Genomic DNA, 27,125 nt, shown 5'->3' with positions numbered 1-27,125 from the left:
CTTATATAGCAATGCACAGTGAAGCAGCACAGCTGGCATATGACTCTGCTGCTTTCACTTACAGCACTAACTTAAATCGAATAGGAAGTACTTGCAACTGGACTGCAGTAGCATGTGGAACTGGCCAGCTCTTTCATCTGCTGAGTCCATATGGTAGTAATTAATTTTGCTCAGTAGTAGGAGCAGGGTGACATAGAGACAGATTAAAATATTTATTTTGGGTGGGTGATGAAACATTAATTTGAGGGCTGAGGATACAATTTTGAGTAGTATAGTCTTCATCTCAAGGCACAGCAATAGCTGTGGAATGGTTGACACCAATCAGAATGGAGATGATGTTGGTAAATGGAGTGTTTACATGGTCAAAATTTTTTTATGGAGCCACTAGAGAGGTAGAATTCAACACATACGAAAGTATTAATCTCAATTTTTAAAAGCTAGATGAAAGAGTCAGTCCAACAGGTGCTCAACAGAGGCCCTGTTTACAATGCAAATGCTGAAATCTACATTGCCCCCTAACTTGCTAATTATATTCCATAAATTGTTAAAGATCTTGGCTTGTTGGGTTAAGTGCTTCCATCCCACCAAAAATCTTTTAGTTCTGTTATTAAAAATGATTTCGTGTACGTGTTCAGTGCGCGATTTCTAATATCACCAGTCTCTTTACTGATTATGTAAGCATTATTGTGTTGCTGAACTCCCGAGAAAATGTATCTCCGTATTTGTAACATTAACATTCTTTCTGATGTTATCCAAAAAATTATTCCGTTTCACTACAACTATAATACTACCATTGATCGGGGTTGCTTTGGTCTTTGCGGGTTTACTTTGGTCCAACACCAAAAAGAGTTTTAAATTTTTGTGCTAAACAAACAAGATAAGATATATTGGTGTTTTTGTATTTTTTGGGTTTAAAATATATTTTAAACCCTACTTCAGGGTATTTTAATAGGCTGGGGCGATTTAAAATCTTTACCATTGGCAACAATGAAATTTTTGTGAATCTTTGTTTTGATGTGTGATTTGTTTAACTCCAAACTTTTCATTGTGGACGAATTCAGTAATAAGATACAAATAAGGTTAAGTGTCAAAATATCTTTTGTGATTCATTACCAATGTGTGATAATTGTTTTTCTTTATTCTTTTTTAAACAGTACATGTTTAATTTTTTGTAAACTTCACCTAAAAATTAGTTTTTTGGGGCTACTTTGTACCAGGCCTAATTTGGACTAAAGTAGCCCATCAATTTACAAATACGTTTTTTTCTTTCAAATTAAAACAAAAATATTTTTACTAACATTGTTACATACGTTACTGTTTTGAAATATTATTTTGGGTGTTTTTGTTCCAGTTGCTGATCGTAGAATGACGAGAACTTACAAGAGAAAGCCAGGTTCAAGAGAGTACACTGATTATTGGAAGCTTGTTGGAAGGACATACAAAGTTGAGTAAAAACACAACGAAGTGCATGTCAATATTATAATGTACCTAGAAGCACAATAATAAATAAGCTTAAAACCTATGGGTTACTGGTACCAGTAGGCCTAACTGCAAAATGTATGGCCATCCCACAGTCTTCAATAAAGACAAAGAATAAGTCGTTGAGCCTCATATTGACAAGTTAGCTCCATTTGGATTTCCTATCACTGATCTTGATTTAACATTTTCCATAAAATACTATCTTGACAAACAGGGGCATGCAGTAAAGAGTTTTAAAAACAGCTTTCCAGATCCAGATTGGGCAGCGTCATTTAGAAAACATCACCCTAAGTTAACGATGCGTACAGCAACATTAAACGAGTAAGAGCTGCTATTGATGAAACGGAATCAACGATTATTTTGACAACATATACAAACTGTTCTCAGTTCAGGAACATTTGAAGATTGGTTTATGACCACTTTACTTCCTCGGTTGAAAAAGCTGCCTGGTTTCAAGGTTGTGATTGGGGACAACTTAAGTTCTTATATCAACTTAGAAATTGTAAAAGCTTGGGAGGATAACAATGTAAAGTTTGTGTGTCTGCCACTGAACTTGACACATATTAATCAACCATTGGATGTCACATACTATGGCCCTTTGAAAAGGGAGTGGTGTAAGATATTGACTTCATGGAAGGAAAAAAAAAAAGTCAATGGCAGGCTTGCCCAAGGACCAATTTCCTAAAACACTAAAACAGCTGGTTGCAGGTTCGAATCCTGCCTCGGGCATGGATGTGTGTGGTGTCCTTAGGTTAGTTAGGTTTAAGTAGTTCTAAGTTCTAGGGGACTGATGACCACAGCAGTTGAGTCCCATAGTGCTCAGAGCCATTTTTTTTTTAAAACAGCTGGTCTTTTGTTTGTATGTAGAAAAGAAAGAAAATACGATATCTGGATTTAAAAAAACAGGTATCATACCTTTCGACAGAACCAAAGTACTGGAGCACTTGCCTCAACATGGTAACTTCAACAGCACTATGAAAAATCTAATTGGAGAAAGTTTCATGCAACACTTTGCGGAAAAAAAGAAGGATGTGACAAAAAGTAATAGGCAAACTCAGAAGTATAAGAAGTTGGATGTTCCAGCTGGAAAAAGTTTTTGTTCAAAGTTGTTTGACGAATTGAGCAAAAATGAAATGTACTTTGAAGGCACATTAACTTCTACACCTAAGCCGAAAAAAGGGGCCCAGCGTAGAAAGCAAGAACTAGCAAACAAATGAGATAACTCTGGTTCTTACAGTCTTCTTGATGACAGTGCTTCTGATGATGGCTCACACTTTTATTTAACTGAAAGTGAATTGATGACAATGCTTCTGATGATGGCTCATACCTCTCTTTCACTGAAAGTACATCTTAAGATTTCAATGAAGAAGTTGGCAACATAAAGCCTATCAAGGAAACACCACCGGCACCGGACCTAGAATCATTAAAATGTAACTTGAAAGAAGGTGACTTCTGCCTAATGGGGGAGAATTACGCTCTGCAGCAGATGGTAAGAGGAAGACCAAAAAGTCCGGGAAGTGGCTTGACAAAAAGGATATTCTTGTTTATGAGCAGAATGACACGAAGAAAAAAATCGACCATCCGAAGCTCATGAAATGACACTTTAATGTTCCTGAGATGGCTGATTTTGAGTTGGTATTAGAGATTAGCATCAAAAATTCTGTAGAATAAAAATAAATGGTTTTCATGTTTTTCAAATCAAATCTAAAATTTTGTTATCTTTATAGGTATTTAAATAAGTAAACAATTGTTTTTGCTACTTTGTATTGTCATTTCATTATCTGATTGTTATGTAAGGGAGTTACAGTAATCTAACGAGTGATTTGTATTGAAATGAGTGAGTGGTCTAAGTTAGGCCTGGGCAGGGATTACTTTCCAGAATGAGATTTTCAATCTGCAGCGGATTGCCTACAAAAGGCTAAGGTCCTGAGTTCGAGTCTCGGTCCAGCATATAGTTTTAATCTGCCAGGAAGTTCTGGGGTTACTTTGTTCCAACATTTAAGAAATAGTGAAAAAATAAAAAAAAAATGTATCTTTAAAAAAGTTTATACTTCCTTATACTTTGTACATTGGTTAAAACTCAATTTTGACGTTGAAAATTCATTTATTATATTTTTTTAATAGGCCCTAATTAATATGCAAGTGAAAACATGAAAAGCTGGCCCAAAGTATCCCCGGTCACGATACAACCTGAGATGCTATCTTATATCTCGTTAATTGTCGTGTTATTAATATATTCATTCACAAAACAGCCTTTTGCTTGAAACTTGAACGAAACAGCTCGTATACTTATAACGTGAATCCTCTTAAGCAGAATTTCTGGAGACATTTCTCATGCAGTGTCAAATAGCAGCAGTTGTAGCGCCGTTTATTGTGGTAACTAACGAGAACGATTAATAGATATGTTATTTTCACTCAAAAGCAAACATCCATGTTTCCATGCAGACAAACGTAAACGGTAGTGGAGAGTTATGCGTTGCATCTAAGTACAACAAATTAGAAATTATTTGACCTTAAACGAAAATACCATGAAAAATTGTTTATCGAATTTGACCCTACTGAACAGGCTTATTATCGTAAAAAAATGTAAGAACTGCAAGTAACTCACATTTATAAATTTTATGTAAACTACCAGTTTCTGAGATCACTGTAGCACGTCATTCATTAGCATTAACCAAATAACTCCGCTGAGCCAGTGTTTACACTCGTCCCATTTAATATTTTAGCATTGTCCGGAAAGTAGGTACAAGGCAAGGGCACTGACACACATAACTGACCGCGAACAAATATAGGACACGAAATTGCGTAATAGTCAGCGCTTTCCTACGCAGCCTATTAACACACACATTGTTTTTGGCACCAACACCTGGAAACACAGAATAAATATACTATCTTTTGTTTTTTAGCACCTTGCAGGTAAGAATGACATAGCGTCCTGAAATCTAAGCTGTAGATTCTGCTGGATTGGCAAGCATTGCGACGTACTATCATTCTTTTTTACACTAAGAAATTTATCATATTTTTCATTTTGGCCAAGGCTCTGCGCATTCACTTTTTGTTATGAATGCTAGCAAATTTCAACATTTTCAGGATTAGTCTGGTCTCGTCACCAGCTGCTTCACAATCCGCAAACTCACTACATACACAAGACACTACACAAAAATTCATTTTATTAGCTTCCATGTTTACAAACTTCACACTTTCACAGTCCTTCTTCTGCTGCTGTGCAGCTGTTGGTTGCCTAATGCCTATTATCTTGGCTTGAATTGAAATGACGAACTATCGAACATGCGGCGCCTTCTAAAGACTGTTCTGGAAAAATCGAGAACTTCTTTTTTATTTATTCCAGCATGCTACCCAATTCGCTTGGTTGCAGGCCGAGTAAGAAAAAAATTCATTAAGGTTGTTAAAAAATTAAACAAACATTTTACTAAGACTCTTATAATGTGAAAGGGAATTCAGAAAATACGATATCATAAATTGTTAAAATCACAACAGTACAGTAAAAATAATCGTGCGATGATTATTATACACTGTCAAAGGAAGTAATGAATGCACTGAGAGAAAAATATTCTTTTTGTGACTTTGTCCCGCAGGGTGGGCTGTGTTATCAACGTACTTGCCAAGGTTAGCCTAAGGGGTGGCCATAGCCTCATCGTGTCGTCACCCGGTTACCTCCTCACATGGACAGGAATACGTGTACCACAACAGTCTGCATGTAGTATTATTCATGTGAAAGTGAGCGAAATGTTTATAAACGCTTGTGAATCTTGTAGCTGATGCGAAACGTGAATACCAGCCTGGTATTCACCTAGTGCGATGTCAGAAATCGCATAAAAACTACATCCAGGCTGGGCGGTACATCAATCCTTGTCATTAATCCGCAAGGTGGATTAGATCTGGGACTGACGCACCTCCTCGTTCTGGAAGCAGTGCTGGAAAAGGCGAGAGAAAGCTGTGGGAAAAAGTCTTCCCCAACAGGAGAATTAACCCAAGTTTCATTGCTGAAGAAACTGAGATCCGGTGATTTCGGATGTGGCTGGAGCATCACGTGGTAGAGTCCATGCAGAATACAGTGGATGATGGGCAGTGACCAATTTTCGTCCAAAGCGCTGGGCGAGTTCACTCGTTTGTTTGGAAAGGGAGGCCGACAAGTATTTGTCACCCTTCGGCCAGTCGGCGATGTCAGAATCGAGGCACACGCCCTGCAGTCTTTCTCAATTTTACACAGGGGTTTTCCGGGCCAGGTTCATTCCTTATGTTTCAGAAACGATTTCAGATTTCGAAATGAGATTTTGGCAAATGATAGTACAAAAAGAGGAGAGTATTTTGTCATATCGTTATTATGCAAAACTTCATTCACTGTCATATTATTCCACTAACTATAGACTTTTTGGGCGAAGGAATGTAATTTTTAAGGGCCATTAATAGCTCGTGAAACGAGAAATGCTATGGGTTTTGGAACAACGTAAGTAAAGACATTAGACTTTTTTTTTGTACCGAGGATGTGCTTTTCCATAAGCTTATGTTTCCTTCCTCGCTTAATAAACTGAACAGGCCACTGTTCCAGAATTCTCTCGCAGTTGTGTTTGCACAACATATTAGTGAAGTGAACTGTGTAAACTTCGCTGAGTTTTGGCAAACGAAACAAATTTTAACGTGATAACCAGAGAAATGTTCAGGTTTTACTCAAAATTCGCCATTCAGGACGCATCATTCAAAGTTACAAATGGTTAAAAAGCCAGGCGAAAGAAAATCTATGCATTTTTGGCGGAATTCTTTTTAGATACTAACCATAGCAGAGGTGAATGGTCAACATGAAAGTGTGTGCTTGGAGGGCCTCACTTAAAATGCGTAAAAAACGTGAGCATATGTTTCAGTTTAGAATTGCACTTCCCATTCAGCACTCCACATTTCCCCTACAATGCCTGCCTGTAACCTCGACCACTACTGCGCTCCCCATGTATGCCCTGCCATCTGCAGTTCTACGGGCCACGGTATTCCGCGTGGACTTTACATTCCCTCTTGTCACTGCACACTGCACCACAACCCAACTTCTTATGTGCCCTTAACGATAATATGAAAAGTACATTATCTCAGACAGGCTAAGTTAATACTGTGTTGGAAAGTGAGAATATGTTGTCTGAAGTCAGTTAAATGAACTTACACTTCTTTGTCTGGTTAAACATAAATACAATAAATGCTGTATTGCACATTCTAAAAATCGAACTGTGTTCTATAAACCACTATTGCTCCAAGTATTATAGTTTCTTTCCATTTATCTGATGTTGAATAATTAAATTTTTACCATCTATATGGCAGTAGTATGTAAGGAACTGAAGAATACATTGTATCCAGGTACAGGTTCTTACAATTTTCTATGTGAGTTTTTGCTAGTTTTTTTTTAACTGTCTGCCAGTTGAGACACTCATCACTACGGTTAAAGTGAGTATTTCTATTTAGAACTTTCAAAACATTTAATTCTTATTATAAGACACAAGTCAAATCTAAAATTAAAAAAAAAAGTTTACAAAATACAAAAGTATTGAAAATTTTGCATTATTTTATAAATATAATTGCAATACAGTCTATAGATATAAAATTTGTATGATAAGGCATGCAATATGTAATACATTTGTCTTTAGACATTATTCCATTAAGTGGCTTGTACTATTTTTCTGGAGGGGATTCAAGCCTCAAAGAGAGAGAGGCAGGGGTGGTCCAAACCCTGATGGAGAATGTGATTCAGTTGCTACAGTCCTGGGTGGTAATGAGTTGTGAGAGGAGTGCTCCTCGGTAGCCATGGAGTGAACATGTGGGAGATAGCAAGGACTGGAGACACAGGGGGCCAGAGATATGTTACTGGACAATATTGAAAGGGTTATTTCAGACTAGGAAGGCCTCAGTGAGACCCCCGGTCTATGAGGAGAGGCTCTGCTTGTCACTACAGATGTGATGACCATGTGTGACGAAGCTGTATGGAAGAGGCTTTTTGGCATGGAATGGGTGGCAGCTGTTAAAGAGGAGATACTGTTGGTGGTTGACAGGTTTGATATGAACATAGGTACTGATGCAGCCATCTTTGAGGTGGAGGTCAAGATCGAGCAAGGTGGCTTGATGGGTTTAAGAGGACCAGATGAAGTGAATGGGAGAGAAGTGTTCAAGTATGGAGAAATATGGATAGGGTGCCCTCACCTTCCATTCAGATCTCGAAGATGTCATAATGAATCTAAACCAGGTGAGGGTTTTGGATTCTGGGTAGTTAGGAAGGATTCCCCTAGATGGCCTATGATTAGACAGGTGCCATGCAGGTGACCATTACTGTAAAATAGATTTGTTTGTAGGTGAAGCCTTCAAAGGAGAAGTAATTAAAGGTGTGGATATTGTTGGTCATGGTGACTAGGAAGGAGGATGTACATTTGGAGTCAGTCAGGTGTTGGGAAGGATAGTAATGTTCAACAGTAGCAAGGCCATGGGCATTGGGGATGTTAGTGTAGAGGGAGGTGGCATCAACAGTGACAAGCAGGGCACCATGTGCTAAAGGAACAGGAACTATGGAGAGTTGGTGGAGGAAATGGGTTGGTGTTTTTCATGTAGGAGTGCAGGTTATGAGTAATAGGCTGAAGGTGTTGATCCACAAGAATAGATATTCTCTCATTGGGGTTACAGGAACTAGCCACTAAGGAGCGCCATGAGTGGTTGGTTTAATGGATTTTAGGAAGCATGTAGAAGGTAGGACTGCAGACAGTGGTAGGGGTGAGGAGGGAGATAGACCCAGATAACAAGTTCTAACATGGGTGTAAGAATATGTAGAGAGAATGGAGATCCTGTTGGATTTCTGGATGAGATCACCGTCACAGTGTTTTTAGGTGGATGAATCTGACAGCTGGCAGAGTTCCTTTGCCAGGTAATCTGTACAGTTTAGAACCACAGCGTGGATCCTTTGTCAGCAGGCAGGATTATAAGGTCATGGTCAGTTTTTAGGTAGTGGATTGTGGTTGTTTCTGGGGATGTAAGGTTGGTTTCCATATTGAGGGATTTGGGGAATGATAGTGAGGCAAGATTTGAGGTTAGGAAATTCTGGAATGTTAATAGGAGGCAATTAGGGAGCAGTGGAGATGGATCACAGTTGGACAGAGGAGTGATCTGAGTTGGGCAGCATCCAATATTAATTTTCATTTGAGTCTGCTTGTTGGGGTTGGTGTCGAAAAAGTGTTTCCTCTGTAGGGACTGGAAGAAGGAGAGAAGGTCTTTAAGTTCAGCTTGACTGGATTTAGGAGTGTCACAAAAGTTAAGGCCTTTGGGAAGGACTGATACTTCTGTGGGACCAAGGCTTTTGGAAGTAATGTTCACGACTGTGTTTCAGGTCTGTTTAGATTCTGGTTTCTGGATAGCAGTGCCAGGAAGTCTCTGAGGCGTGGTAAAAGCAGAGAGTCTGTGAGGCAGGGTTTGTTGGCGATGAGAAAATGTGTGTGTGTGTGTGTGTGTGTGTGTGTGTGTGTGTGTGTGTGTGTGTGTGTGTGTGTGGGAGGGGGGGGGGGTTTGGAGGGTCTTGTAGAGGTAGCGGATAGTGGTAGTCCAAGGGGAGAGTAGGAGGTAGAAAAGTTTGAGGTGGTGCTGTTCGTGTTGCTCTAGTTCATGCTGGGCATGAATTTCAGTGTGAGAGGTGGAATGCAGGAATTATTTGTGTAGCTCTAGTTCATGCTGGGCATGAATTTCAGTGTGAGAGGTGGAATGCAGGAATTTTTGATTCCAAAGCAGGAGAATTTTATCCTTCAGAAAACAAAATGACCTAAGCAGTCTTGTATGGAACCAGATCTCCTGTGCCTAGTCTCTTCAGTCATGTACCAACTCTGACACACAGTCTGACCACGCAGGTGCACTCCCCTCATGACTCAGTACCACCCAGGACTGGAGCAACTGAATCTTTTGCTCCAACAGCATTTCGACTACCTCTTGTCATGCCATGAAATGAGGAATATCCTAACAACTAGTCTTTCCATTCCTCTAAAAATGGTATTCTGTCATACAACAAACCTACACAGTAGTCTTATCCATACTTACACTATCCCAACCCCCAACCCCTTGCCTCATGGCTCACTATAATTCTCCCACCACCATCTACTCCAGTCTAGGCACAGGCACCTCATATCCCATTAAAGTCAGGGATACCTGTGAAAGAAGTCATGTGATCTACAAAATAAGCTGTAACCACTATGTTGTTTTTAATATGGGCATGACAACTAACAAGCTGCCTAATGAATTACCACCAATAAAGTGTGGTCAAGAGGCAGCTGGACTACGCAGTTCCAGAACATATTGGCCAAGACAATGTGTTTCACTTTAATGATTGCTTCACAGGCTGCACCATCTGGATCCTCCCTACCAACACCAGCTTTTCTGAACTGCGCAGGTGAGAAGTCCCTCTGCAATATATTCCACATTCCCATAACCACTCTGTCCTCAACCTTTGTTAGTCTCTGTCCCTTCCCCTGCATCTAGTCCTCTCATTTTCCGCTCTCCTCCCTGCCCCCCCCCCCCCAAACCTCCCAACTACACCTAGCAGCCCTACCCTGTCCCCAACATATCCCTCCATACTCTCACAAGCAGTACTACACTTTCCCCTACCCCACCCTGCTATTCCCTCCCTCTGTACCTGACACTGCCCCCATAGCCCCAACACCTTATTACACCTCTCCTGAGGTGCAGTTACAACTCAGTCTGACGACAGCATCCAAAACATTAGTCATGTGTGTGCAGAGTAGTTTTCATTGTGCCTGTCTGCGACTTAACATCTTCTCTATGTGGTGAGTAGCAGTCTATCATTTTGAAAATATACTTATGTTCACAAATAAACAGAACACCTTGAACGACTAGAGTCAGGATATCCATATTCACAGGACATATTCCTTAGTACGTTATACAGAAATGATTAGCATTTGAGCCATGTCAGCCCATGGGTTCAAGGTCAACATAGATATCGCGGCACCACACCACCCACTGGTAAAATGTGCTCAGGCGTCTGTTGTCTAAATAAACCGAAGATAATGGATCAGTGTGACTTGAGCAGACATGCAGGATACCTTGCAGATGTATGCCCGAATGGTATCATTGAATTAGGAGCTTGAAAGAGAGTGCATTATTAGCATGAGAGAATGTGCTGCATCCATGTGGGAAATTTCTGCTTGTGTTGGATAAAGTGTTTCACCAGTGCAATGGATGTCTGCAGAATGGTCCACAGAATGCGATAGAACATGATGGGATGGGTCAGGTCGCACCACCCCAATCACCCTCCGAGATGATGGACACTTCATCTGAATGGCATTGCAGGACAGATCTGTGTCCTCCTCGGCTCTGGTCCTAGAGTGGTACAGTGTAACAAATAATACGCTGTCAGGGGTGACAGTTCTGTCATTGTTTATTATGGCATGAGTTACGTGTGCATCATCCACTTCTCCACCTATCTTTGATGAATGTGTAGAAACGTACTAGATGGTAATGGCATATGGAACGATGTCATTGGGGACAGAAGTGGCATCAGTTACTATTTTTGTTTGAAAATGATAGCTGCATTTTCGCCACAGTGGCATTCCATTAGCACAAGACATTAAGTGCCAATTCGAGGCCTTATGGTGTTGGATGCTATTGGGTACAACCACAAGCCACAGTTCATGCATGTCCAGGACACTGTGACCAGTGGGATCTATATGAATGACAACCTGTGACCCCTAGCCATACCATTTTCGCACAACACCCCAGACGCCATTTTTCAGAAAGACAGTGCATGACCACATATTGCTGCATGAACACATATTTTTTGGTGTCGCAGGGTGTCAGCCTTTTGCCCTGGCTCACCAGATCGCCAGACTTGCAGTAGGATATGGTGGAACAATGGGTGCAGTGCTGTGACGCAATGCCAACTACCACAGATGAACTTTGGAACCAAATAAATACAGCATGGGTAGCTATACCACAAGAAGCCATTCACAACTTATACATGTCGATGCTATCATGTACGGAACAAGTTATCAAGACCCATGGTGGACCCCGTGCCTAGTAGGCAACAGGACACATGCTGTATCGAGATGGCTGAATGCTAATCATTTCTGCAGAGCATACTAATCCAAGTGTCCTGTAAATATTGAAGTCCTATCTCTATTCATTCAAGGTGTTCTGTTTTTTCTGAACATGAGTGTATTATAATTACTCTATCTTGGACTTTCCTGTGTTTTATTATATAAAAGTGTTATATTGAAGCTAGAGAAAAATACTTTTTTGAATCCAGGATATTGTTCTCCACAATACCGTCAAATTCGGGTACTGCCGAATTATGATTAGCTCCTACAAATAATGCTACCATATATGTGTTAAGGAAAAAGAAGAAATGTATCTAACTGACTCAAACCATCCCTGTTACAGAAATTACTGATTTAAGTACTGTTAATGTGTTGTTATGTGCAAACAAAGTAAAACTGGAAGTGGAAGAGGGCAAAGGAAAAAAGAAAGCAAGCATAATCTGGAGTATTTGGGTAAAACAACTGCCATGAAGGAAGAATATAATTTGCTATTGGAAAAAGACGAAGCCATTACAGATGTCCAAACAAGACATACAGGTTTCTTCAAACACAGTGTAGCAAAAAATCTGGATATACTTGAGGAATACAAGATATCAGCATTTCCTTTTAATACTAACAGAAGATGGCAGCATGTTGTAGTACTCACAAAAAACAATGGATCCAAGAAGGTTTACTGCAGTGCAGAGTATATGAAAAATCTGTTTATGAATCTTCATTCAGATTTTGATTTGCTTAAAAAGGATGGTAAAATTGTATCCAAATGTAATGGTTTCTGCATTATGTATCTAGTAACAGTAAGGTCATTTGCTGAGTTTAAAACTGATTGAATAACTACATTTAACGACTATTTGTTTACTAACTTTACCAACGACAAGATGGCGCCGATAGAAGAGTGTTGTGACACATCTCAGTCCTCAAAAAAGGTTAAATTAAATAGTTCATCGTGTAGGGAATGTTCGAAACGCGTCATGAAAGGCATCTTTTGTGTGAAGTGTAACTACTGGTTTCATGAAAAATGCGCGAAAGTGAATTTAAAACTCATAAAAGACGAGTTTCCATGGTCGTGTCCACATTGTTTGCGTATGGAGACGGCCGAACTCGTAAGTACCGTGAACTCAAAAGAAGAAATTATTAAATTGCTTCAAAGTGACATTGAAGCGCTGAAGGCGGAAATTTTAGCATTGAAACAAGAAAATTCTGAACTGGTTATTGAAAGAAAATCCTGCGTGTGTAGAAATCAACCCATTACTGAACAAAGTGGCAAACATCTGCATTTGTGTAATACGGCAAATAATACAACAGAGAACTCTGTCAGTGAAACAAGTGATAAGTATAAATGGAAAACAGTTTCCTATAATAAGAAGGGCAAACGTAAAAGTGCAACGAACAAAGAAGATGACAAAAACGATTTTCTGTTAATAAGTGATTCTATATTAAAAAATGTTATTGTGCCGGACTGCAAGGTCGATGTTCGACCTGGAATCCGAACGCATCAGCTCCACAAACACTTTAAGAATGTATTGTCCACGAAAAGAAACACGGGCGAAACTGGTAACAAAACTTTAAGTACCGACGATTACAGAGGTGTCTTAATCCACGTGGGCACAAACTCCATCTGCAGTAACAGTGAGGAAGAAATCGTGAATGAAACGCGGAATCTGATTAGATCGGCGAAAACTGTATACCCAACAGCCAGGCTGGTAATTAGTGGAATCATTCATCGAAGATCGGTAAGTGATACTTACATCAACAGGATAAATACCGGCATTAGGGAACAGTGCAACAGACTCGGTGCAGTATTCATTGACCCAAACAAATTCTTAAACTGCAAGTGTCTGGGAAAAGACGGCCTGCACTTGAATAGATTAGGCTCTGTGAACCTTAGTAAAATGTTCATAGACGTGTGTAAAGTCCTAAGAAGCAAGGGAAACTAATTCATTGTGATAGGGGTGACAAAGGAAAAATTCAAACTGAAAATAAAAAGTTTAGGTACCAAACAAAGGATGCACGCGAAATAACTAAAAGAAAAAATGATCTATTGATGCACTTAAATATAAATGGCTTAGGGGCAGAACTACCAAATCGTAAATTCTCAAAAATCGACGAACTAAAAATTCTGCTTTCAGAATCTGTAAATATTAAAATAATCTGCCTAAATGAACACTGGTTAACAGAAGATAGTATAAAAGTACTAAATAGTATTAATAATTTTAAGGTAGCTGCTAGCTTTTGTAGAATAAGCAAATCTCGTGGAGGCTCCTGCATTCTTGTCAATTCTTCCATAAGTTATACAGTAAGAGATAGTTTTAATTATTTAAATGAAGAGAGCGTGTTTGAAAGTTGCTCTGTAGAGCTGAGTGATCTGAATACATTGGTTATAGCAATCTACAGAATTCCTGGATGTGCGGTAACAAAAGTGTTTTTAACCAAATTCGAATGCCTCCTGGAAAAACTCCAGAAAGAAAGTAAGAAAAAAGTTGTTATAGCAGCAGACTTCAACTTAAATGTCTTAGTTGAAAGCAATGATTCCACAAAATTTCGTGACTTAATTCAGAAATCTGGTTTCAAGCTAAATTTTTCTGAAGGCACTAGGGAAAACAGCAGATCAGTGACCTGCATTGATAATATTATTACTAACTACATATTTGACAGTGGAAATAAGCACAAATACTGCTTAGACTTGGGTATTTCAGATCACTCAGCTCTGTTTATTGAGCTCCCAAAAGCAAATAACCTAAAGTCTCCAGAAGTGTGTATAAAAAGGGATCTCAGTAAAAGTAAAATGGATTTATTCCGCAGTAAATTAAGTATAATAAGCTGGCCTGTAGACTACAATAGTTCAAGCTCGATTAACTATGACAAATTCTTAAATTGTTTCTTAGAGGTATTTAATGAATCATTTCCTCATAGATATAAGCAAAAGAAGGTTAATGGTAAACTCAAATGGATTACAACAGGAATAAAGATCTCTAGTGCCAGAAAGAGAGAGCTCCACAATGAGTTAAAATCAAACAGAAATCCAGATTTTGTCATTTATGTCAAACAGTATAAAGCTGTATTTAGGAAAGTTGTAGCGGCAGCTAAAAAAATGGCAAATAATAAATTCATACGAGAACACAGAAATAAGACAAAAGCAGTGTGGTCAGTTGTTCAGTCTGAACTAGGAGCCAAAGTAAAAATTCATGAGATTTTGAAAATTAGACATGAAAATGAAATTATAGTAAACCCTGTTCAGATGTCAAGTTGTTTCAATGAATTCTTCCTAAACATAGTAAGATCGGATGTGGATATGACATTCTATCAGGGCATCACAAATTTGGAAAACAGCCAGAACACATCTTTTAAACAATTTGAAAAAATAACCCAAAGGGATGTGGAAAAGGAAATATTGTCTCTAAAAAACAAAACCTCACATGGGTGGGATGAAATAACAACATCTGTAATCAAGTATGTGTATGATATTATTTTCCAACCACTGTCAACTATTATAAATCAATCTTATGAACAGGGATACTTTCCAGAGGTATTGAAATATGGTGAGATCAAACCTCTATTCAAGAAAGGATTGACAGAAGATATGGGGAATTACCGCCCTATCTCTCTCTTGCCGGTCTTCTCTAAAGTGTTTGAAAAGATTGCAGCAAAACAAATTAATAACTTTCTTACTGTAAATGATATAATTTTTAAAAACCAGTTCGGATTCCAACAGGGTAAAAGCACTGCGAATGCTATAAATGAGTTTATCCATAAAATATGCTCCACGTTAGATAAAGGTAGAAAGGTCACAGGTATATTCTGTGATCTGACTAAAGCTTTTGATTCAGTGAACCACGCATTACTCCTCCACAAATTACAGATGTATGGAATCAGAGACACTGCTTTAAAATGGTTTAGCTCTTACCTGTCAGGTAGGAAGCAAAGAGTAATTTTAACTTCAAATGGAACCAATTATTCATCAGACTGGAAAACAGTTCCCCAAGGAGTCCCACAAGGTTCGATATTGGGTCCCTATCTGTTTCTTTTTTACGTAAATGACCTACTACTTGCTATTGATGTTCATTCAGTCTTATTTGCTGATGATACATCAGTTCTAATTGAAAATGAGGTATCTGAAAATATTCCAGAAAAAGCCAAAAACACTTTAGAAAAACTTGAATCTTGGTTCTATCAAAATGGACTAAAACTAAATGTAACTAAAACCAAAATGATGCAATTTGAAGCTAAATCAGTAGAAAGGAGTGAAATAAAGATAACTTGCAATGATCAGGATATCACAGAAGCAAACCACGTGAAGTTCTTAGGCCTAAATCTTGACAAAAATTTAAATTGGAAGGTACACATAGATTACTTAGCAAATCAACTGAACAACTTAGCATTTGCAATGTGTATTTTGTTAGGTGCCACAAACATAGATACCAGAAAGATAGTTTATCACTGCTACTTTGAGTCAGTTATTCGTTATGGCATAATTTTCTGGGGAAATTCAGCAAATGTCACTAGGCTCCTAGTATTACAAAAGAAAGTAATTAGAAACATGTGTGTTGCAAAAAAACGGGAATCCTGTCGACCACTGTTAAAAAATTTAAAAGTACTATCTATCCCCTCACTTTACATATATGAGATGGTGGTGTTCCTATATAGAAATCAACATACACTAGACAATTTCCGTTTTGACCACAACTACAGCACTCGCCACAGAGATAACTTCAAACTTCCAACACATCGTTTAAAACTTTATGCCCAAACGCCAGAGTATATGCGGTTAAAAATTTTCAATAAAATAAAAGGCAGTAATATATTTAAAATGGAGATTGGTTCACTGAAAAGATTGCTCTTTACTCTCCTGGTGGAAAAGTGTTATTATTCTGTCGATGAATTCATTGAGGACAGCTTCACAATCTGAACACAGGGATTGTAATACATTTATTATTTTATGTACATGTGTAGCTGTAACTTAGAAATGTAAAATATAATGTAAACTTTTGTAGTTCTCTTAAAAAAGTGAAAAAAGTTTCTTTTGTAAACCTTGACATGTCTCCTGTACATCAAATCAAATGATATGAAAATTGTATGTAATGAGATGAATAAACCACATAACATAACATAACTAAGGTGCTGAACTTAGTTCTCTAATACCGCTAGATTATGCATCAGAATTAGAAACATACACTTAAGAGGATGTGGAATTAAACCCAGCAATCGCCATGTTGATCTATGTCTTCATGAAGCTAACGTGTCTTATTTGGTGCTTTTCATAGTGATACCGGCGTGTTACGAAAATACTGAAGTGCCACCCTATTTTTTGGAGCTACTGAGTAAAATAGTGGCACTGCCACTACTGTTGAAAAGGGCCACAGAAGCCAGAAAGCGCAGAGGCGACCAAAATACCACTGCATCACATGCAGCAATGCACTGGACGATGTTCACATAGCAGGCCAAGTGAGGGAACATCAGCTCAGTTGCATTGATACAGCAGAAAGACAAAGCCGCTGAGGCATCAGCAAGCTGGTTACTACACCTCCAAACTATTGGCTTGCTTTGGTGTATGCGACTGGAAATGGTGCTTTAGCATACCAAATAGACATCAAATCTTTATAAATAGCCATCAGTTTTAGCTAAATGAATGTCAGTCTGGCAGCGCCATCTAAATGGAGAGACCTACAACAGCCAACAGGGTGTCATTATTCTGCAAGTAGCTACCACGAAACTTATTTCTTCCATCGATGAGCCTACTGCTGCTCCTTAGTCCAACACCATGGACTTAGCGCATTCTAGATGGGAGGGACACCTTTGGGCTCACTCAAGCTGTGGTATCCTGCAGCCCTGGAGGTCACCCAATTGTGCCCAGGTTGCTGCAGCCACGTAACCACCTATGCCATCATTGCCGATGGCTGTCCTCACTACAAGAATCATGGAGGGAGACAGCACCTACTGGTGCATTTCGCCTGAGTTAAAGAGCCATACCCAGACAATATGCATGGTGCCATGGACTCAGCATGTCACCATTTCTGTCCACCCACTTACGTCAGGCATACCACTAGCTGCTTGTTGCATCAGTGGTGCCACACTCACTGTCGTCAGGACACTCCCATGGGGCATTGATCATGAAGAGCATAACTCTGAGTGTTGTAGTTTGTTTTCTAGTAAAATGTATGATTAATAATGATATTTGTCGGCCGGGGTGACCAAGTGCTTCTAGGCACTACAGTCTGGAACCACGCTGCTATGGCGCAGGTTCGAATCCTGCCTTGGGCATGGATGTGTATAATGTCCTTAGGTTAAGTTAGGTTTAAGTAGTTCTAAATTCTAGGGGACTGATGACCTTAGAAGTTAAGTCCCATGGTGCTCAGAGCCACTTGAACCAATAATGATATTTGCTTCAGCAACCATCGGTCATCATCCTGATGACAATCTGGCACCTCAACACTGCCACCAAAGAGGTGATCCACCCAGAGTCTCTACATTTTGGTGCCAGGAGTGGGAATAACGTCTGCAACTGGACCAGAAACCTCATCTCTAGCCGCAGTTCATAGCTTCAAGGTGAAGTGGGGTGGTGCAGTGTTTTTTGTTGTGTGCTTTTTGACTGCAAGTGTCATGGTAAGTCAATGAATGTTTTACCAGAGGTTAAATTGTATTTGTAGATTCAGTATGGGGCAAGTAAATTCAGGCAATGTTATGTGGATGTGTAAGTATGAGTTCAGCCATGACATTTGCCATACCATGGAGGGCTACTGCGAGTGTTAACATTGCAGTTTTAGCATCTCAAGAAGCTTAGCTGCAAGCAGACAATGTTTATCTAAGGAAATAAATATTGAGGAATGGAACATAGCTTACACAGATGCATTACTCCAAAATATATGGATAAGAGTCAGAAAGAATTTGACATTTGGTTGGTTAAAAACGGACCTCCAGTGATAAGGGATTTGAGGATTCTGGAGAGGACTGAAAGATGGAAAAAGACTAATACTTATGTGGGGGCAGAAAATAAGGGAAAAGAAGCTAACAATGCAAGTTTAGTTGATGCTCAGAGTACTGACTTTGTAGGAGTTAAGGGGAGAAACGTAGAGTTATCTACTACAAGATCTTGTGAAAATGCGAAGGCTGAATCGTTTGTAGTGTCAAACGAGGTACCATGTGTAAAAGAATCATTAATGTCTATGCTAAAATTAAGTCTGCATCCACAGAAGACACATGGTCCATCGAAAAGTGCAGTAGCAGCAGTGTTCTTCACTGTATTCTTCTTCTTGTCTGCAGCAGATGTTGTGAATTCGATGTTCTCAATTGTTTTGTAAATTGTCTGCTTAGAACGACGGCGAATACGTCTGTACGGCATCGTGACGGCGTTCAATGCAGTTGCGTGTGCGGCAGCAGCAGCGCGAATGAGCCGCTGCGCGGCGATCGCTCGCTTATGTATCATGCGGTTGCTTGGACTTAGAATATTTTCACATTGCCAGCAGCGCGTTATCCCGGACGGGAGCACTAGCCGTACTAGAGTGCTCCCGTCCGCTGCTGGCGCGCCGCCACGTTGCGTAAGCCAAGGTTAGCGTTGCCAGGCGGGGTCAAAGGTCAAACTGATAAGAACTTTAACATGAACATGCTATTGCCTCCTTGAGCCCCCGGTTCGTGAGGTACCCTTGTCCGGTTCTCAGCTACGCTACAGATCAATTTATTTATGAAAATACAAAGTACAGTTCCAACAAACTTTACATATTCACATACTCCTTTACCTTTAATCCAAATGAATACAGACTCATTTACAGATATTTTTCTCTTACTACGAGTATACAAAGACAATGCAGAAGGTACGATAGGCAATAATGTCTCGGTCTACAAAACTTTCAAGGCCAGGCACGTTAGGAACTCCATTACCACCTCGTACAATAGCTACAGTAAGCCAACCGTTACCATGTGTAAAAGAATCGTTAATGTCAATGCTAAAGTTAAGTCTGCATCCACAGAACACACATGGTCCATTGACAAGTGCAGTAGCAGCAGTGTTCTTCACAGTATTCTTCTTCTTGTCTGCAGCAGATGTAGAGAATTCGATGTTCTCAATTGTTATGAAAATACAAAGTACAGTCTCCAACAAACTTTACATATTCACATACCCCTTTACCTTTAATCCAAATGAATACAGACTCATTTACAGATATTTTTCTCTCACTACGAGTATACAAAGACAATGCAGAAGGTGACATATAAACAGATTTACCAAAGTCTTTATTTGCAAGTTCACCAATATCATAGGTACGGTAGGCAATAATGTCTCTGTCTACAAAACTTTCAAGGCCAGGCACGTTAGGAACTCCAGTACCACCTCGTACAATGGCTACAGTAAGCCATCCATTACCATGTGTAAAAGAATCATTAATGTCTATGCTAAAATTATGTCTGCATCCACAGAAGACACATGGTCCATGGACAAGTGCAGTAGCAGCAGTGTTCTTCACTGTATTCTTCTTCTTGTCTGCAGCAGATGTTGTGAATTCGATGTTCTCAATTGTTTTGTAAATTGCTGGCAGTGTGAAAATATTCTAAGTCCAAGCAACCGCATGATACATAAGCGAGCGATCGCCGCGCAGCGGCTCATTCGCGCTGCTGCTGCCGCACACGCAACTGCATTGAACGCCGCCACGATGCCGTACAGACGTATTCGCCGTCGTTCTAAGCAGACAATTTACAAAACAATTGAGAACATCGAATTCTCTACATCTGCTGCAGACAAGAAGAAGAATACTGTGAAGAACACTGCTGCTACTGCACTTGTCGATGGACCATGTGTGTTCTGTGGATGCAGACGTAACTTTAGCATTGACATTAACGATTCTTTTACACATGGTAACGGTTGGCTTACTGTAGCTATTGTATGAGGTGGTACTGGAGTTCCTAACGTGCCTGGCCTTGAAAGTTTTGTAGACAGAGACATTATTGCCTACCGTACCTATCATATTGGAGAATTAGCAAATAAAGACTTTGGTAAATCTGTGTATATGTCATCTTCTGCATTGTCATCGTATACTCGTAGTAAGAGAAAAATATCTGTAAGTGAGTCTGTATTCATTTGGGTTAAAGGCAAAGGTGTATGTACTGAAGTAAATAAGTGTGTGGATAGTAACACAGGCAATCTAAGTGCAGTATTATTTTCTCCATTGGGTGATAATGGGTGTTATTTAGAGGGTGTGGAGCCTGGGCCACATATACAGTGAAGTATTTTTGTATCGTAAAAAGTGGAACTGCAGCCAGCAATTTTCTTGTAGATACTGGAGAGGATGCACAAGAAACTTTCGATAAGGTTGACAGTGTAGTGGATGTTGTGAGCAATAGAGTAGGACAGACGCATTTATTTCCAAAGAACCCAGATTTGTTGCCACCTGAAGAGGTGGCACACCTGCAGAAGCGGGGAGAGGGTAAGAGAAGAGAGAGGGAACGCATTTGTAAGGCTGAGGAGTGTGTGCATGGGGATCGGAAGGTTGCAGTAGTGTGAGCGCTATGTCACAGTCTTGTGGAGTGCTAGAAAGCGTAGGCTGCTGACGCAAATGACAAACTGTTTACAACATAGCCACGATTCATTGTGCATGACACGTGTAATGTAGGTAGAGGGTACTGGTAAACCCTAGGGTTGGGCTTTCTGTTCGAGCATCATGCCAAAACTGACCTCTGGCGATGTATGGTGGCATTCAGGGGAACATTGTTCCAGCTGGGGAAAGCTGTCGCCAGTGAAATACTGTCACACAATTCATCTGTCTTGAAGGACAAGCCTGTTAAACTGTGAGCGAGATCACGAAGGCTTAATTCGCATGATACACTGCCACAAGGCACATGGAAGTTGCTTTGGATGAGCAAGGGTACAAGAAAGCCTAGCATTGCAAGAATAATTCAGTCTGTGATTAGCACAATAGTGAGAGAAATAAGTGAAACTACTTGTCAGCGTATTGTGTGTAATAGTACCTTATGTGTGTTTTGTGGTAGAATGGTCTCAGGGGTGTGTTTTCTAAGAAAACATAACGGGAACTGTTGTTGCAGAGACAAAGCTCCGAATGATGTGCCAAAACAGCAGATTAAGAAACCTTCAGATAAAAAACAGAAATGCTCGACATAAGAGGAAATGGAGTCAGACCATGCACTGCTAAAGACGATCTGTCGAGAGAGTTTGTTTAGAGATAAAATCATTTTTCAGTATTACTTTTAGTTTGTTCTGTACCTGTTGGCAGTGGTATTAAAGGGTTCGTCATTTCGTGTGAACATTTATTGTGACTGATGATAAAATATATTTCTCAGTGGTTAAGATGTTTAATGAGTGATGTTACAGATACTTTTCATGTGTTACAATGCACAAATGAGATAAAAGGCCTAGTGTCTTAAGGGAATTTTGGATAATTCATGAGGGATTGTTTGAGTCAATTAATTGTTAAGCATTTACTAAGGGATGTACAATATGGGTGAAGAATTTGATGATTTACCCTGTTGTTTCAAAGGTGATCAATGGAAGAAGTTACTGATCACGTGTAAACATGAGGAGCCAGTTGGTTACTACTGTAGGTTTAGTATGCAGTCAATGAACCTTGTTATTTAAATTGACTAGTCTTAAGAAGAATATATTATACACAATTTTCAGTGTGGAAATGTATGTTGAGTCTTTGCAGAATTTCCCTGAACTAAGATCCTGACGCCACGTCTACAGAGACGGCAGTTGTATAGCACCGCTACTATTTTTCGGTGCTACTGAATAAGATAGCGACAGTGCCACAGCTATTGCAAAATGGTCACAGCAGCTGACAGTTGCAGAACCGACCAAACCACCATTAACTCACATGCAGCAAGACACTGGTCAGTGTCCACATAGCAAGCTGAGCCAAAGTCCCACAACTCAATAACATCGATACAGTGGAAAGATAGGGCCACCACACTGCAGCATCAGCACGCCAGTTACTACATCTCCATGCTATGTTTGTGTTTTGGTGTACATGTTTGGAAGCAATGTTTTGGCAAAACAAGAAGACACCGAAACTGTACAAATATCCATCATTTTTAGTCAAAGGGATGCCAGTCCAGCAGCACTATCTATGAAGTGAGGCCCACATCTGAAAATTGGGTGACATGGTTCTGCTAACAGTGACCATGAGACTTGGCATTTACCAATAGCGAGCCTACTGCTGGTCCTTAGGCTGCCAACGTAACTGCACCTAACTGTGTATTTTACACTGAGATGCAGAGTTGTGCTCAGATTGTAGGTGTGCTGGTGCTGCCACTAGCTGTATATGTCAGCGTTCCTACGCAGCCACTTGCCAGTTGCATCAGCACCATCATATTCACTGTCATCAGTACTCTTATGTAGGGGGGAGAGAGGAGAAGAGAGGGGTGTTTCTGCTGCAGAGTGTCACTCTGAATGATGCAGTTTGTTTTCTAATAGCTCATATGACTAATAATGATGTTTCCCTGAGCGACTGTCAAGCATCATCCTGATGACAACCTACTGACTCAACTCAACACTGGCATTGCAAGGGTCATCCACAGTAGGCAGTTTAACTGATACACTGCATTGAAAGTTTCTCGAAAATGGATCCTTTTTAGTATAGTTCATTGTGCCAAACTGTCAATAATGTGGCTAAACATGTTATTGATCTTATCTTGGAGTTAGCTCTGTATGGCCTATAACATTTTTTAAAGAGTCTTGGCACCATAGATCCAGTCATAGTCAGCCTTCCTCAGAATGGCAACCATGGGCAGCACCTATCAAACATAAGTAGAACATAAAACATTATCTTCTTCTCCCCTATAACGGTCCTTGGTGAGATGAAGCACTGCTGTTTCCATAGTTATTCTTGTGTATTACAAAAACATGTATTCCAAGTGATACACCACACTAAGATTTCTCCAGCCTTGGAAATTATGAGTGACAGTGAGTGTGTATGTGTGTGTGTGTGTGTGTGTGTGTGAGAGAGAGAGAGAGAGAGAGAGAGAGAGAGAGAGAGAGAGTGCGAGAGGGTGATGCGAAAATAATTGAGGGTTTATTGTGTCTTCCGCTGGTGGTGGTGAAAAGTAGCGAAATCTAGGTAGCTGATACCATAGCAACTCTCATCTCTGAAACGCAGCGAAAAATCGGTAGTTGGGAGCACTTAATGACCCTCTGTTTCGTACCTATAAGAGTAATAGCTTATAAATTGCAGTTGAACAATTTACAATTGTTCTAGTTATTGTATCATACTTAATAATGATTTGTAATGAATTTACCAATTTTAATAAAAGGTATTGAGATTATAAAGGTGACACAGCTATTGGGTAGTCATTTACACTAATTTTCTAGTAGCTGATCGTGTGTCAGGCAATGGTGGTTAAGTGGATCGTTGATAATTTTCGAACTGAAGAATATTTCGAGTAGAAGAAATATGGTTAATATCAATTACTTTCTCTAATGCAAGTATAATTTGTATTCCTCCAGTAACTGACACCTACTGCCATGTTATGACACACACCGTCAGCCTCCGGTGTTAAATACTATTTGAATTATGAATGCTCATTTGTTTGTCTGGAATTGTCAAGTATAACTACCTTGTCTGTCTAGTGCATTATTTTAATCACATGTGTTTTCTACTGTTATAAAACAACATTATAGACAATTTGGACCTGGCATTATGAAATTTTATTCTCAAATTGCGAATCTAAATTGACTTCAGCTACACTGTTTATTGGTGACACATGAAAATTTGTTCCAGGCTGGGACTTCAAGCCAGATTTCCCACTTATCGCCAGCAGTCGCCTTTGGCTATCCATGCATACCTTTGGTGCTCCATATGTCACACTTGTCTACATCTCGTAATGCTCGCACACATGTTATGTGGTTCCCACAATAGATAGGAACATTCGATGAGATCGTTGTTTTAACCTGTCAAAGCACAATTTCAACCTTTGAACAGACTGGGAATGACTATGGAGAATTGCCATTTATTAAACAGGGATTCCTTTCGCACACTTTCATATCATCAACCTTTACACTTCAAACATAAATTATTTATACTGACACATTTTGACACTCGCCCTATATGGTTCTTCACATTGCTTTTTGCACATCCAGAACATCCTCTCAGACCTCCAAAAACCTAAGCAGCATTTCATTATATGTCTAATAAATGTTTAGCAAGTAATGTTTATGATAAACGAACTGCAGTCTCTTTATCCTACGAATAAATCGATGTCTGTTATTCGTTATCTTGATCTGAATATAAATTGATATGAGATGAGTAATTAATTATAAATAATCAGTAACATGCAAGTTGCTGAACAATTACAATGTTCTTGTAACTATTCTTACAATCTTCAATTGCAATATCACTTTTTTCAATCATTTATGTATTTTTCTCAGTAACTAAGTATATGAGCTGGTTCCTTCTCTTTACCAACGTCACATGCCTTTGAACACTAGTCATGCCACTTCTCTCTGTGTTACATGCAAGCACACTGGACAAGAAATTGGTCACTTGGGGAGTATTACGTTAGTACTGTATCACAACTCCTCTTGCCTTGATAATGGCTATGTAAGAAACAGTATTCCATTAGAGTCCAACGACGTATCATGGCACTGCACTGAACAGATAGTTGAATGTTGTGCAGGGACAGTTGAATTTAATGGAGCTAAATTTCTAATTTTTGTTGTTTATAGGTCCCCTAACTCTGATTTCAGAGCATTTCTGCTCAAGCTAGAGAGGGTTCTCGATTCACTTTATAGGAGGTACCAGAAATTAGTTATATGTGGTGACTTCAATACCAATTTAGTATATGACTGTGCAAGAAAAACGATGTTGGTAGATCTCCTAAATTCGTATGATGTGATGTGCACTGTGTTTTTTTCCAACTAGTGTGCAGGGGAACAGTAGCACAGCAATAGACAATATTTCTTCATTACTAGATGGGCATTCTGTTAGTAAAAGGGCATATAATTACAAACTATGCAGGAAAGTTAATCCAACAGCAATAGAGAGTTTTTTAAAACTCATCAAGGAACAAGAGTGGCAGGATGTTTATAGTGCCAATAACATAGATGACAAATATAATGCTTTCCTTAACATGTTTCTCGTTCTCTTTGAGAGTTGCTTTCCATTAGAACGTAGTAAACGGGGTACTAGCAGTGAAAGGCAGCCCAGGTGGCTGACTAGTGGGGCAAGCATATCATTTAGAACATAGAAATTATATCAAAATGTTAGAAGTAGTCAGTCAAGCTACAGTAGCCCATTACAAACAGTATTGTGAGGTGCTTAAAAATATTATTAGGAAGGCAAAGAGTATGAGGTGGGCAAATAGAATAAATAATGCATGGGATAAAATTAAAACCATATGGTCAGTTGTGAAGGAAGTGTCTGGCCAGCAGCACAAGGTCAACGATATAACGCCAGTTCGTAGTAAAAATATTTCTGTTACTGAGAAATCAGATATACGTACAATATTTAACAATCATTTTCTGAGCATTGCTGGTGAACTAAATAAAAATTTAGTTTCTACATGGAAACACAGCTCTCTTGGCAAATGCCTTTCTGAGATTGCTGTTCGAAATACTCCTCTATGATACAGACAAGGGGGGATTGAATCAATAATTAAATCACTGAAGACTAAGGAATCTCATGGATATGATGGAGTACCTAGCGTTAGCCCTGTACTTAGTCATATTTGTAATTTTTCCTTTAGGAATGGTCAGTTTCCTGAACGATTAAAGTACTCAGCAGGAAAGTCACTTCGTAAAAAGGCAGAAAGGTATAATGTAGACGATTGTAGACCTATTTCTATGCCATCAGTGATTGCTAAAGTTTTTGAAAAGGTTGTGTACGTAAGGATAATTGATCATTTTATATCACATAATTTGCTCTCAGATATACAGTTAGGCTTTAGAAGTCGTTTAACAACTGATAATGCTAAATTCTCTTTTCTCTTTGAGGTTCTGGATGGGTTAAATAAAAGGTTACCAACACTAGGCATATTTTTTGATGTAACTAAGGTGTTTGATTGTGTTGATCACAGAAAATTATTCCAGAAGCAGGACCATTATGAAATACAGGGAGTGGCTTACAATTGGTTCAACTCTTACTTTAACAACAGGCAGCAGAAGGTCATTGTTCATAGTGTTGAGAATTGCTATGATGTGGGGCCTGAGTGGGGTGCCCCAGGGATCAGTGTTTGGGCCACTCCTGTTCCTTATTTATATAAATGATATGTTCACTAGAATTAAGGGTGACTATAAAATATTTCTGTTTGCTGATGACACTAGCTTGGTAGTAAAGAATATTGTGCGCGACATTGGTTTGGTTTCAAATAGTGTAGTTCATGACGTTAAGTTCATGGCTTGTAGAAAATAAACTAACGCTAAATCACAGTAAGAACAGTTTTTACAGTTTTTAACACATGATTCAACAAAACCCTATAGTTTTAATTTCACAGAAAGGGTATATGATTAGTGGATCTGGAGAGTTCAAATTTATAGATGTTCAGATAGATAGTAAAATATCATTGAAAGCCCACGTTCAGGACCTTGTTCAAAGACTTAATGCTGCCATTCTATTAATCGAACGGTATCTGAAGTAAGTG

General features: G+C 39.3%; 1 protein-coding gene and 1 long non-coding RNA gene across 3 annotated transcripts in view; one reads left to right on the top strand and one right to left on the bottom strand.

The window, feature by feature from the left end:
* LOC126468751 (uncharacterized) overlaps window positions 1–4,732 on the bottom strand; it is a 79,165-nt gene extending 74,433 nt beyond the window's left edge. Inside the window, exon 1 of one of the 2 annotated variants that reach the window (XM_050096576.1) lies at window positions 4,088–4,732. The gene's annotated coding sequence lies outside the window, so the exon portion shown is untranslated. The remainder of the gene's footprint in view (window positions 1–4,087) is intronic. The other variant, XM_050096577.1, reaches the window with a different exon arrangement.
* LOC126468787 (uncharacterized) overlaps window positions 1–18,027 on the top strand; it is a 48,373-nt gene extending 30,346 nt beyond the window's left edge. The window contains exons 2-3 of the long non-coding RNA XR_007585998.1: window positions 1,352–1,443; window positions 17,939–18,027. This is a non-coding gene — a long non-coding RNA (uncharacterized LOC126468787). The remainder of the gene's footprint in view (window positions 1–1,351; window positions 1,444–17,938) is intronic.
* Window positions 18,028–27,125: the final 9,098 nt, after the last annotated feature.

Source organism: Schistocerca serialis, chromosome 1, assembly GCF_023864345.2.
Source record: "Schistocerca serialis cubense isolate TAMUIC-IGC-003099 chromosome 1, iqSchSeri2.2, whole genome shotgun sequence".
NCBI lineage: Eukaryota > Metazoa > Arthropoda > Insecta > Orthoptera > Acrididae > Schistocerca > Schistocerca serialis.
Note: the sequence above shows the minus strand (reverse complement) of the source record. Positions and strands in the feature narration are given on the sequence as shown.